Here is a 12,906-nt window from a genome sequence, read left to right as displayed (position 1 = left end):
GCTTGCAAAGAACAGACGAGTCTGAGATTATGGTTAAGGGAGAAAGCACCCCCATAAATTACTGCATTATTATATATCAAGAACACTTTTGTAGTCTGTCATTGAAGCAACCGTTGAGTAGGATTCTGCATCCCACACTTGAAAATGGTCCCAGCTCAGCCAAATACTTGAGCATGTGCTTGAAAGCTGTGTATTGACTTCAGCAACTTGCCTAAGGGCTAACTCAGGTTCTGTGCTGCTCTGGAAGCCTGATGGAATTCTCACAACAGCTCTCATGTGGTGTTTCCTCCGGTGAGAGTGGACAGCAATACTTGTGTGCTTCCTGTGCTTATGAAGTACAATGATCACTCCTCTTTTGCAAAGTTTGTTACCTGGCTGGATCACTGGGGAGGTGGGTGGGTGACATCCACTGGGGTGGTGTTGATCTGGAGTGGCTTGGGCTGTGAGTTGCTCAAAGCTCACCTGTTGTGAGATATGGAGTTGCTTGACACAGGGAGCAAAGTTGAGCAAGCAACTGATGTTAATTGGTGTAGCTGCCTCCCATTAAGCAAGGAAAGTCAAATGAAAAGATTTGATTGGTCAGGATTGAAGATGATTGCTCAGGCTTGACTAATGCTCTTGGTTTTCCGTGCCACCATCCTGACTTCTGTAGCATGTGGCTATGCCTTAGTCATGATGTCTCACCCTGAGTAAGATGAGATGTGGTATTACCGTGCTGGTTATGGATATTCCCATAATGATGTTATTTTTTTCCCTTCACAATATTGTTTTATAGTTTCCTTTTTTTTTTTTAAGACAGAAAGCACTAATTCAGTCTCAGGATATTGATGATGAATTGATGTATCAGAAAGTTACTGTGTCAGGTAAGCAGCTGGTCATGTGCAGTTGCAGGGTAGGAGATGTGCTGTAACCTCTTGAGCATATCCTGGCTCAGTTTTTGTACAGATTGCTGGGCGATCAAATTCACCATGCTGGTTTATTCCTTCTGTATTGATTCAGAGTTCTAAAGTGAAGATAGTTCAATGCAGAGATAATAAAGAGAAAACAAGTCTGACAGTCATTTTGTCATTTTTGGCAAAAGTAAATAACGAGTTTGCAGAGCTGTACAGCCCTGCCTTTGTGTTTGGAGAGCGCACATGATTTACTGCAGGAATCAGTTTGGCATAGCATAGCTGTGCCGATTCAGCAGGACCTACCATTATCTTGTCATGTTTTTAGCAAATTGACTTTTACAAGGCAGCAATTCAAAAACATGAAAGAGAAATGTGCTGAGCAACCCATCCCTTCTTGTTCCCCCCATCCAGTGTGTGCTAGCAAATCTGCCACAGTTGTGCCCACGGGCACGATGATGCTGGGCTCCCTCACTCGCTCGCAGAATTTGGGTGTTCTGCGTGCGTGAGCTGGTGTGGGTCTTGGTTTCATTATTGTGTTCTCAAGCTCCCAAGTTGCTGACTTTTCAGCTAAGTACAACAGCTCACACATAGTTTTCTGTTGTGCTTCGCTTTACACTTAATAGGATTTTAGTGGTACAGCAGGAGTAACAAAAGCACTGTTAGCAACATTTTGTAAATCTCGCTGCTTTTCAGCTCTGCTCACCCACAGCTTGCAGTCTCCCACGGACAGAGAAAAATGGCCAGAAAGCAGCGAGGTTCCTGGGCTTGTCCTGACTAGCACTGCCTTTCACTGCCTCTGAAGACAGTGTTGAGCTAGAGGCACTGCTGGTCTGACCCTGAAGGGCATTTTTAAAGTACCTCTCTATTCTAGTCTTAACACTGAAGTAGCTGCAGACGCAGTATTTCTGCATTCTTACATGATTGGCAAATGTGCATGGATTGTGTTTATTTTTAAGGTGTTAATTTAAAATCTGTCAAACTTTCCTACCTTCTGGGAATTTGGGATGTTCAGCTCCATCTATGCCTCAGCAAATGGCTTCTATTTAATAACATCTTGTATATTACCATTGAGAGATGGCTATCTTGGAGACCTGATCTGGGGATGTGCCCAAGGGTGAAAAAATAGCAAAAAAAGTAGATTGAGAGGAGGGGGAGATGGGAAAAGGAACATTCTTTGTTTGTGCAGGTTTTTTGAATGGATAATGTGTGGGATGAAGAGGGGCAGAGATGCTCCAAGAGCAAAACAACTTATTTAGCTAACCAGGATGGAAATGACAGCCCTATCCATCCTTCTGTCTTGCTCTCCTGTGAACTCACCAGTGCTTAAGGAGAACTCTTCACGCTTGGGGCAGGACTGTGCACAGCTCCTTTTTCTGTTCCTTTGGGTTTTGAGATGACACAGCAGAGCTGGTGGGGTTTTCCCTCCAGCTCCTGAGCTTAGCAGCTTCTGTCTGGAAGCTGACGACACTGCCAGCTCCTTGTGTTTTGACAGGTCCTCTGGCAGCACTGTGTGCCTGTGGGTCACCACACTCCCTGAACCTGCTCCACAAACCCTGTCTCAAGCCACCGTGCTCTTTTTCTTGAGTGCATGACTATTTCCTCAATAGAACTTTCCTCTCTAGTAAGTACTTGTTTCCTTTCCTTTCCTCTGCAGAAAATATTTGTTCTCAAAAGACTCATTCTGAGGATTAGCCAGGCACACCAGAGATGCCAGTGAGGGAGACCCATTCTGAAGCAGCAGGTTTTGGATCACGCTGCAGCCCATCACTTGTGTAGGTTTCCTTTCCTCTCTCAAATAAGGTCTTAAAATCTTTTGAATGACTCACTCAATAGGAAAAAACTCTACTCTGTACTAATGGTTAATGGGTCTTTCTAGCAGATGTAAAATCCAGTGAAACATATACAGTTTCTTTAGTTTTAAGAGGAACAGATGATTTAATAAGCAGCTATAAATCTCTTGGGAATGTACAGACATAGTCCAACAGCAAACTTCTGCCAGATTTTTCACTGACTAGACTTATAGCCTATGAGTCATAGCAGTCTGCTCCACTCTCCACCTCAATTGCCTGTTGTTGTTTTGGCTTTTAGGGGTGCTCTGTGCTGCATATGGATTTTTTATCACCTTCTCCTGTTAATGGGCTTGCTCTTTCATCCAGGAGACAGCCTCCAAGCAGTTGACTCTTATTCTCTGTTTCTGCATGACAGCCCATGATGTTTCTTTTCCATTCCCTACCTCACTGTGTGACTTTAAAATTGTATAAGGAAAATGTTTCTGAGGAATGTATTAATACAGCCTCCTAAATGGGCTTAATAATGGGAATCTAGTTAAATTAAAAGAGATATAGCCAGTCTCTTCTTAATATAGTAATGCTTTTCTTCCAGCAGTCTGTGGCCATCTTATGGAGGCTAATAAGTTTATTGTAAGAGTATTTCCAATAGATTCAGTTATTATCAGCTCTTTAGAGATAAGGGAACAGGCAGAAAGCAGAAAGTTGTTTCAGTTGCCTGTGTCTCATGCTGAATAGCAGGGGATGGTTGTATTTTCTAAAGTATTGAGCTACCGTTCCAAAAGGATATAAAATAACACACTGTGTTTTACAAACATCTACTTTCTGCTGGCCTGCTGGCTCTCTGTGAGTGTCTGGGATATCTGGGAAGGGGGGCTGCAAGCTCTTGTTTTATTTTACAGCTGGTTCACCAGCCCTGTGAATTATACTTGGGAGCCACACTAGAGGAGGCAAGGAATTAAAGCTATTAAGACTCGCTCTGGGTCACACCCTGGTAAACTAGAGATAAAACTAGTGATAAGACAAGACTTTGTGAGGAATATTTAAACATTGTGGAGGCTTTTACAAGACAGGTGCATTGCAGCTTATTTTGAATGCAGCTGGATGGAGGGGATTTTAAAAATGACCCACAGCATAGGTTTTTGGGTTTTTTGTTTGCTTTAAATCTCACAATGTAACTACAGAAATCTAAGAAAAATTGTGCAAAATTCTCACTATGTCAGGATAAACAGTTGGCAGTAGAAATCAGGTTCTAATTCTTTCAGTGGCTCAGGACAACATTTGCATTACTTGCTGTCTAAGACCATGTAAATGGTGAGGGAAAATTCTTTTTTCAGTGGTAAGGATGATGAGGAAACCCTGTTAATGCTTGACCTTTTTCAGGCTGGAGTGAGTATCAAAAATGCATAGATGTGAAGCAGGTTAAGAAATTGGAAACAGCTTAGAAGCTGTTTAATGCACAGACTTGCATATTGTGATCAAAAATAGATATTGTTTGAAGTTCATAGTGGAATTACAATTTACTGCGTTGTTCCAACACCTTCACAAAGCCAAACAGGCCTCCTGTTACTAGGCAAAGAAAGCTATCCAAGGTCATATACCTGCATGGTGTCAAAAGCAAGAACAACATTTGACTCTTGTGACTCCTTGTTAGGACTCTCCACACAGTGCAGGAGGAAGCACAGAGGTTTTCAACACCAGGCATATGTGCTAAACCAGCCCTTTCAGCTCTTTTTGGCAAACTGAGAGTGTTGCTTTATGCTTTCAGTAAGCACAGAGCTCTCATGTTTACTGATGGGACTTTCACACATCAGGAAATCAGAAAACTGGAGACGTAACCAGCGTGTCTGTACTTGAATGAGGAATTTTCCCCAGAGCGAGTTGTGATGTGTGCTCTTAATAATTTGCATCTTACAGTTCAGACTTTCCATGAGCTGCTTCCAGCACTGTAGGCACTAACTTGTGTTTGAGTGCACACACACACACCCAGCTGCAAGGGTAACAGCCAGAGCTCCCATGTTTAGATCTTGGCATAACTCTGAGTGGGGATGTCCAGTTCCTTTGGCAGCCTGGCTCAGCTCTGGGGTTTAGGTAGAGATGATGGTGCAGCATTCAGTGCTACCCCAGGTTAGAGGTTAGCTAGAAACTGAGGCTTTTAAGAGAGGTTTTGCTTGTCCTTCTTCACTGGCAGCATGATCTTTTGCAAACTTTCTGTTGTGTGGTCTGTGCACACTGAATGGCTGACGCTGAGCCCGTGTTGTGGGATTTCACCACTACTATAGTATGAACAGCAAGCAGCTGCAGTTCCAGGGAGGAGTTTTGTCCCTTCCTTTAAAACAATGTACATAGCAATGGGGAACATCATGTGACTGCATGGACCTTATCCAGTGCTTTAAAGGGAAAATATCTCTAACAGTGCCCTGGCCTATGTAAACTGTATAGTTTTCCCAGACTTGGAAGAAAAGCACTGGTACTTTCCCAAGTTCCGCCCTTTTCAGTTTGATGAGAAAAAAAAAAAGGGGGTTGATTCTTGCTTTCCTTCTGTCTCTAAAATGGGAAGCAGTTTAATGAAAATAACAAATTATACTTTTTCATTTCAAGAGGTAAGATCTTGTCTCTGAACCATCTGTTTTGATGAGAATGAAGCAGAATGTGTACTTTTTTTTTCCTTAGGTAATAACCTCTACTCTTAGTGGTGAGGAAAAGATGAGTAGGTGTGTGATTCTCCAGCAGCCTATATGTAGATGTTGGATTGGTCCGCCCCCGGATATGGGGCAATTTTCAGAGATAGCTCCTAGCTTTGTTTGGAAGAATGCACAGAATTGAAGGAGGAAGGATGCCCTTGCTTTTAAAGCATTCATCTGGACCTTGGGTGCTGGGAGCTGAATTTCCAGTGCTGGGACTGGCTTCCTCTGTGGTCTGCAGTGTGTTGCTCTGGGAATGTGTGTGCCACACAATGGATGTCAGCACAAAGGGCCCTGGAGCTGACTCCAGGAGGTCTGCACCGCCCAACGCTGCAGTGGGGCACTGGGTGGTGCCAGGGCCCCCTTCCCAGAAAAGGCAGCTGCACCAGTTCAAGCACTGCTTTGTGCTGTTGGAGCTGTGCTGCTTCCAGTTCTGGCATTCAAGTGGTTGTGGCTCATTGGGACATCTCTGTACCACACTCCTATTGTAAACCCAGGAAGCACTGAGGTACTGAGAAACAAACAGAGTTCATAAAATGTTTTTGAACTGTCTGCATGGTCTGGTTTTCTTTTGTTTTGCACAAGCTTGTCCTAGTCACTCCAATGTCACTGCCTTTCATTCCCTCTGTGGCACTGGAAACCAGCTAGGAAAAAAGCCTCATTTTGGCTGTTTCCCATGCCCAAACTGTTTTCCAGAAAACCCCAATTTTGACTGATCCCAACTGCCTTCCAGGTTCTGACTCTGGCCTCGGGGCATGCAGCAGAGCCTGGTGTTTAGAGCACTGTTGGTCACACAGAGTTTCCAGCGTGCCAGTGTGCAGACTTGCACACAAAGGCATTGAACTCGTTTTTCCGAGCAGCCACACTGGAGCGACCTTTATGCGGCTTTGCAAAGCACCCTGAGGCCCTTGAATGAAAGGATCTCTGCATATTCAAAGCAATATTATGTTTATCTGCTCTACCCAAAGTAGAGAAGAAAATGCTTTATTGTCTGTGGCTTGAGATCTGCCCGCTATGATGTTTATGACAGTACAAAAGACAAACTCTTTGTGTCCCTGAGAAAACACGTGCTGCCAATGGCTGAAGGTGGTGGGAGTAGTGCTGGGCCAGTGCTTGCACCATCTATCCTCCCCAGAGAAGAGAAGTAGGGCTCACAGGCATCCCCCATCATGTTAGCAGCAGTTCACAGGGTGTCCAGGCCAGCTTGGAAGTTCAAGTCATGACTAAAATAAAGGAAGCCAACTGTGATAGCACACAGAGAAGTCATTGCCTTTTGTCCAAAGGAACATCAGGCTGACACTTTCTTCTTGGAGTTTCTTGGCTCCTAGCATTTGGAAGATAAGATCTGTCCAGTCAGAGGGGGCTGTATAAACTTCCTGTGAACTTTCATAGTTGATGATCAAAAGGAATCACAAAACATATTGTCATTATTTATCTATTTATTTATCTATTTAGAAGTTCAAAGACTGCACAGTGCTATTGGTTGTGATATTTTTTTTTCCCTCATGTAAACAAGGTGATATCATACTGGATGCACAGCTTTAGGCCCACATTTTCCATTTTAACTTAAGAGCTGTTTTGCTCTGGAAAGCATCTTTGCAGGGGGAAAAATGTGAAAAATGCAACCACCACCCATATTCTGCTTCAGAAGTCATCTCTGCAATGTTTTCTGTCCTTGTGTCCCATGCTTTGCTAAAAGATTCTCTTCCCTTTGTTAGCTTCATATAGCCAGTGTAGCAATAGAGACAGTCCTCAAGAGGATCTTTTCCTTTGTCCCATTATCTGGGACAAAGTACAGGTAGTGGGATACCTTGACAAGAATTTGAAGAGTTCCCCTTCAGCTGGGGATTTGGCTTATATGACCTGTAATACCATAATTCGTGTGTTCTAAGAAACATTCTGCCCCCCTGATCCCATAAAGTCAAAGCTTTGCAGCACTTGCTCAGATTCACACAAGGTTTAGTCTTCTCAAAGTTATATTCTTGTGTGTTCTGCTCCAGTGCCAATCCAGGTGTGAGGGGATCTGTTTTTTGAATTGTCTTCTAGAGCCATGCGTAGCATCGTGAGTCACAGGATGTGTGCTGTGAACAGGGGCAACAGAAACTTGTCCTGTCACTTCTACTTGAAAGAAACAGTGGTGAAATGAGACAAATGGAGATCTTGCATTCATGTAGGGTCAAATCAGAAATCCTGTGCAGTTTCAAGCAACTCATTGACATCTCTCCTGATATGGCTGGCTCCCAGAGGAAGCCTGCTTGTCTCATTTGCCCTTCTGCTTGGGGCATAAATCCACCCTTGATGGGGATATACAAATAACCTCTCCTGGGGGACTTCTCCCCCTCCATCAGTTTTGGACCTACAGCTTCCTGTCTCTCCCCTTTGGGCATGCCTGGGATGCCCCAGAGCCACGCAAGGAAGGGTGCTGACTGGAAGGAAGATGGGTTGCAGACAGGGCTGGCTCTGGAGAGTTAAGCAGCAGAAGGGCTTATTTACATGAGGTTCCCACCTTTTGGTTATCCCTCTGGCTTGCCTTGTGCCTTGGCCTGGTGCCATCTGACACAGTTTGCAGCCCTGGGATGTTGAGGGCTGGCTGAATTGGCTGCCTGGGCCCAGAGCCAGTTTGTATGGCTTGTTTGGCTTTGCACTACCTTTCTAGCAGGGTGACCTGTAATATGTGTCTCCTGTCGTGAATCAGAGCATAGGTATGAATAATTCTCAAACCAGGCATTCACATGAGTTAATTCCATGCTGTTCATGTTTAAAGTTGTTTTATTAAGGAATTATTCAGCTTATTGCTCAGCAAATTTTCAACGTCATTAGCAGGCTTAGAATGAGGGTTGTGTCTCAGTATAATCAAACTGCGTCTTAAGGCTTTAATTGCCAAATAAAAACTCTTTCCACCTCTCTTTTCCAAAATATACGACATTACTAAACCTCCACTTTGGTAACATATTGTAGCACATATATTTAAGTGTATTTTTAAGTTCTTTTGAAGTCAGTGTTTAAGTGCTTTGCTGAATCAGGGCCTAAAATAATAATAGCCACAAAGTTAAGCCACTTTATTTTTGAATGAGTGTTTGCACAGCAACTGAGTGCCTGTCAGCTTCTTGTCATGACCCCCAGGTACAGATCTCCCCTTAGTTTCAGTGAATCAGAAACTTTTTCAAATTGCTGCCTTGCACACAGTTGTAGTGTCAGGGTCAGACCCAAGTATGGCAGGCTCTCATTTTCAGAGTGAGATCAAACTGAAATGGGATATAGGGCCATAAAGGGATTGGCAGCATCTCAAAGAGAGCACAGCTATGATTAGTCATTTCCTATATACATACTGTATAAATACTGGGGATATACACACACAATTTTTTTTCTTTTTGGGGCTAGTGAAACCAGTACTGTGCTGCAAACCTGATCCTTGCTAGATCATTGAGGAGGTCGTGGAAAATCAATTCTCTTGTTAGAAGTGAGTTGTGCATATACTATAAGTAATGGATCTAAAATGGGGGAAGAAAACAAGTCTGTAGCTGACTGATCTTGGTTTTTCACCTCTGCAGCCCCCTTGCACCTGGGGAGCTCCTATGCTGAGTCAGCTCCTTTGCTATTGTTTGCAAGGCTACAAGCTACTTTTGTGCTACTTACTTGGATACCACAATCCTAGCAAAGCATGCAAGATGGATTTTAACATGCCACTGAAGGCAGTGGAAGGCTCAATCACTTTGATAGAAGGATACCTTTGGGGTCAGAGGTGTTATCTTGTGCCACTTGCTTTGTTGTTGTTTCATGTTCTTACACCATCACGTTGGAGTGTTACCAATAAGGGCCGGTGCTGTGCACTGTTAATTTAAAGAACTCAGTGGTGCTATGGGACTGCTTCAGAGTGTGTGGTGCCTGCTGCCCTGCCTGTCATCACTTTGCCCCACCTGGTAGTCCACAGAATTCCCTATGCAAAAGAACTGAGTGCTGGGTCTCTATAAAAAGAGCAAAGAACGCAGTTTTTGTAGCGCATGTGTGCTTTACATTACGAGCTGGCTCAGGCTTTTCCCCTTATTTCCCTACCTCTGCAAGTCACTGCCTGGTGATGAGGAAGTGCTGCTCCTGAGCTCCCTGCCTCTCCCAGGGTGAGGTCAGCAGGAGCTGCAGGCACTTTGAGCAGTATTGGGTTAAAACCATACTGGGACAGACTAATTGAGTTTCACTTTTGCTGTTGAGCCTTAAACAAATGCATATTTGTTGAGGTCACTGGAAAGAGGGTCAGTAAATGTGTGGGGATGACCCAAGGAAGAGCAATAAGGTGGCCATCTTCAATGGGAAAGGGGCAAAAGCCCTTGTGAAGGGCAGAAAGTTATTTGAGGAGTGGAAAAATCCTAAATAACTTTTTTTCATCTAAAAAAATGCAAAGGAAAATGTTACTGAAGTTGAAGCAGTGAATAATTTGAATTTATGCCTACCAGAGACTTGTGCTGCTGTTGTGGCTGGCTTAGTCTGGAGCTCACCTCTGATGTTGTGTTTTCACCTACTGAAAGTGATAAAATTTCATGAGGAGCAAGTCTGATTTTTGTTTCCTCTCCTGTTGCTGCTGATGGCTGCTTGTAAAGCATTCAGTAAAGGATCTCAGACTGGGCATCTCATGTTTCCCTTTCAGGCAGAGACTCCAGGTGTGCCTGGTGAGGGCTCCTGCTCTGCACTCACCCTGCTCAGTGCATGTCTGCTCCTGTGCCTCACGTGGCTGCTCCATCCCGGGGCCAGGCATGCAGGAAGGAGTGTGCTCGACCAGTCAGAAAGGGGAAGCCTATCTGAAATAAGAAACTCAACATCAGCTGCCTGTGTGAGTAATGGGCTGTCTCCTGCAGGGAGCTGAGGGTACACACTCTGATGCCTTTTGATGGCAGGGTAGCTGTGATGTTGTAATTAATGCAAAATCAGCTGTTCACCATGTCCTCTGTTTAGGATTTCAGAACCTAAGTTATGTTCTGATGTGTTGATGTGCTCAAATGAAAGCTCAGTGAGAAAAAAGTAAGATGTGGAATGGCTCTCGTTTGACTGGGATCAATCTGAGCTATATATGTCCCCTTTTGGTGAGGAACTGATTTGGGGTGTATTCATGTGGCTCAGAATAGAAATGTGCTTGTCTGAGGGCTTCTGTAGTAGGCACCTGCCCAGGGCCAAAGCTTGGGTCATAGTTTTACTACTGTGCCTTGTTCCTACATATTTGTGTATGCATGATATATTTTAACAACTTTACTTGCTTTGCTTGGAATTTTAAACTCCAACAGAGTGTGTATGTAATGCACACAGCATTTTCCATGATTTATGAATGCCAGCTTGCCTGCTCCCCCAGATCCTTGCCATATATGCAGATGTGGTCACAGAATAAAGTGCCACAGAGCCTTGCCATGAACACTGGAGTGGGATGTGATGCAGATGGTTAGTACATACTCCAGTTATGCTACCAGTAATGGGCTCTAGAGAAGAGCTGAGCATGATCAGCCATTTCACTTGTGTTTTGTCACTCAAATTCCTAGGGTGTTTTTTTTATTACTTCTGTGTCTTTGAACACTTTCCCTGCAGTGAAGCAGTGTAAAATGTTACTTTTCTGTGAGGAGTTAGCAGTTTCCCTCTATCCCAGTCACACTGCTGAAATTGTGCCCACTTGCAGCCTGTGAAAAATTTACCTTAGTCATACACCAAAGGAACTTTTCAGGACAAAACCAAGTCATAATTCCTTAATATTTGGCTCTCATGGCTCTGGCTGGGCATTACTGATGCATTCTTAGCAGAACTTAGTGTGAAATTACAAACTTAGCATATGGTGCTTTCATATCTAGGAACTATTTGTTGTGATGTCATTTCAGCATCTTCTGGACCCCTGACAGCTTAAGCCAGCTGTTTTGTTGTGTTTATCTACCTGTGAGTAGTCTGCATGCAGTTTTTGGTAGCAGTGTAAAATATGCCTCATGTACGTGCTTTTGTGTCATGCTCTTGTTAGAGACAGAGGGGGTTTCAGTGTGCATTCTGCTGGGAGCCCTGTCACTCACAAAATTCAGAGTTTTTTCCAAAATACAGGTGATAATATGCTCTGGTGTAGTTCATATGTGAGAATGGCTATATGGAGACTGGGGTTTCTCTGAAACATCTTGGCTATCTCACACAACCATAAGAGTAATATATTGGAACTCTTTAATCTCCTCATGTAGAAACCTGGTTATGTTGATTATATCACGTATGTTTTCTTGTGTTCAACTCCCAAAATAACATATAAAGGATTTCATATGCTAGTGTAGAGTTTTAAATGCAGGGGTGGAGCATCATAACAGCACAATGAAGTGGTTAATAGATACCAAAGAAATTGATTTCCTATTTAGCTTGGCATAGGCAGCTTTGCAATTTTCTGTCCACTAGAGGGACTGCTGCTTATACTGCTCATTGCAGAACACAGACTCATGAAGTCCCTTCAGTATCTTTTATGAAGTTTTAAAACTTTCAATGACTGACTCCAATTAAATCCTCTCAAGAGTAAGTCTCCAAGGTATCTCTCAAAGTGTAAAAACTTTGGGCACAGTACTCTTATTCTGAGTCCAAATATTTTAAAACTGAATTTTCTTAATAGATGTTCTTTCTGTTTTATAAAGTATTTTCTGTTCTTTTGATTTATCAGTCCAGACTTTCCTATATGACGTTGGTGGGGATTAATTTGGATTCTTTTTGTCAAGGAAAAAATGTTGTATGTCTTTATTTATGTTTGGTGTAAGTTTTGTTTTGCAACCATGGTGCCAGTGAATATGGTAAACTAATCAGTTCTTGTATTCTCAAATGTCAGTGAAATGGGTTTCTCCTTTAACTGGGAGATAGCAAGCTTTGGGTAAGCAGCAATTAAACTTATAGTCAGTATGAGAAAACTTCCAGATGTATCTCTGTGTTCTTGTTTAGCTGGGGGATTTTTTTGTTTGTTTGTTTGAGCTGCATGTTTCTGACCTGCCCAATTTTCTTCTTAATTACAGAAACATGAAAGAATACAGGAAGTCCTGCATGACCTTATGAATACCTGTGCTAATTAAGTCACTGGCTTGGTGCTAGGAGAACAGCAAGGTAAGCAGTCAGGCCATGCCAGCAGAATTTCTTGTAATCTGCATGATTGTATTTCAACAAAGCTTCAGTGCTTTCACATATCAAATTCATAAGTAGTCAGGCAAAGAGAAATAGCCTGCAGGTCTGAATGTGATAGATTTACTTTTAGTTCAAAGCGTTGGTGAATAAACATCTCTTTTTTTCCTTCTGGGAAAAAAAAGTACAAGTTTTGTGGTCGTTTTCTCTTTTTTAGAAGGCAATATCTCTAATTTCCACAATCAATTCCTGCCCAAATCTCAGCTTCCTGGGCTGACTCTGGGGAGGGGCTGGAGGAGGGGTGGAATGTTTCAAAACTTAGCTGATGAAAAGGCATGCTGTTTTGTGGATGCCTCCCAGAATTGTTTAAATCTGTGTGTGTGTGCGCGCGCTTATGAAAAGGGGGGGGAGAGCGATCTCCATGACAACTGGCCTGGCCAGTCT

The 12,906-nt window shown here is 43.2% G+C and overlaps 1 protein-coding gene across 1 annotated transcript in view; it reads left to right on the top strand.

Annotated features, from left to right (window-relative positions):
* Nucleotides 1-12,906, top strand: part of DENND2B (DENN domain containing 2B) — a gene marked incomplete at its 5' end in the record, with an annotated part of 151,688 nt that overhangs the window by 23,651 nt on the left and 115,131 nt on the right. Inside the window, one exon of the mRNA XM_084208170.1 lies at nt 12,360-12,447. The remainder of the gene's footprint in view (nt 1-12,359; nt 12,448-12,906) is intronic.

This window comes from Fringilla coelebs, assembly GCF_963513975.1.
Source record: "Fringilla coelebs genome assembly, chromosome: 6".
NCBI classification, from domain to species: Eukaryota; Metazoa; Chordata; class Aves; order Passeriformes; family Fringillidae; genus Fringilla; species Fringilla coelebs.
Note: the sequence above shows the minus strand (reverse complement) of the source record. Positions and strands in the feature narration are given on the sequence as shown.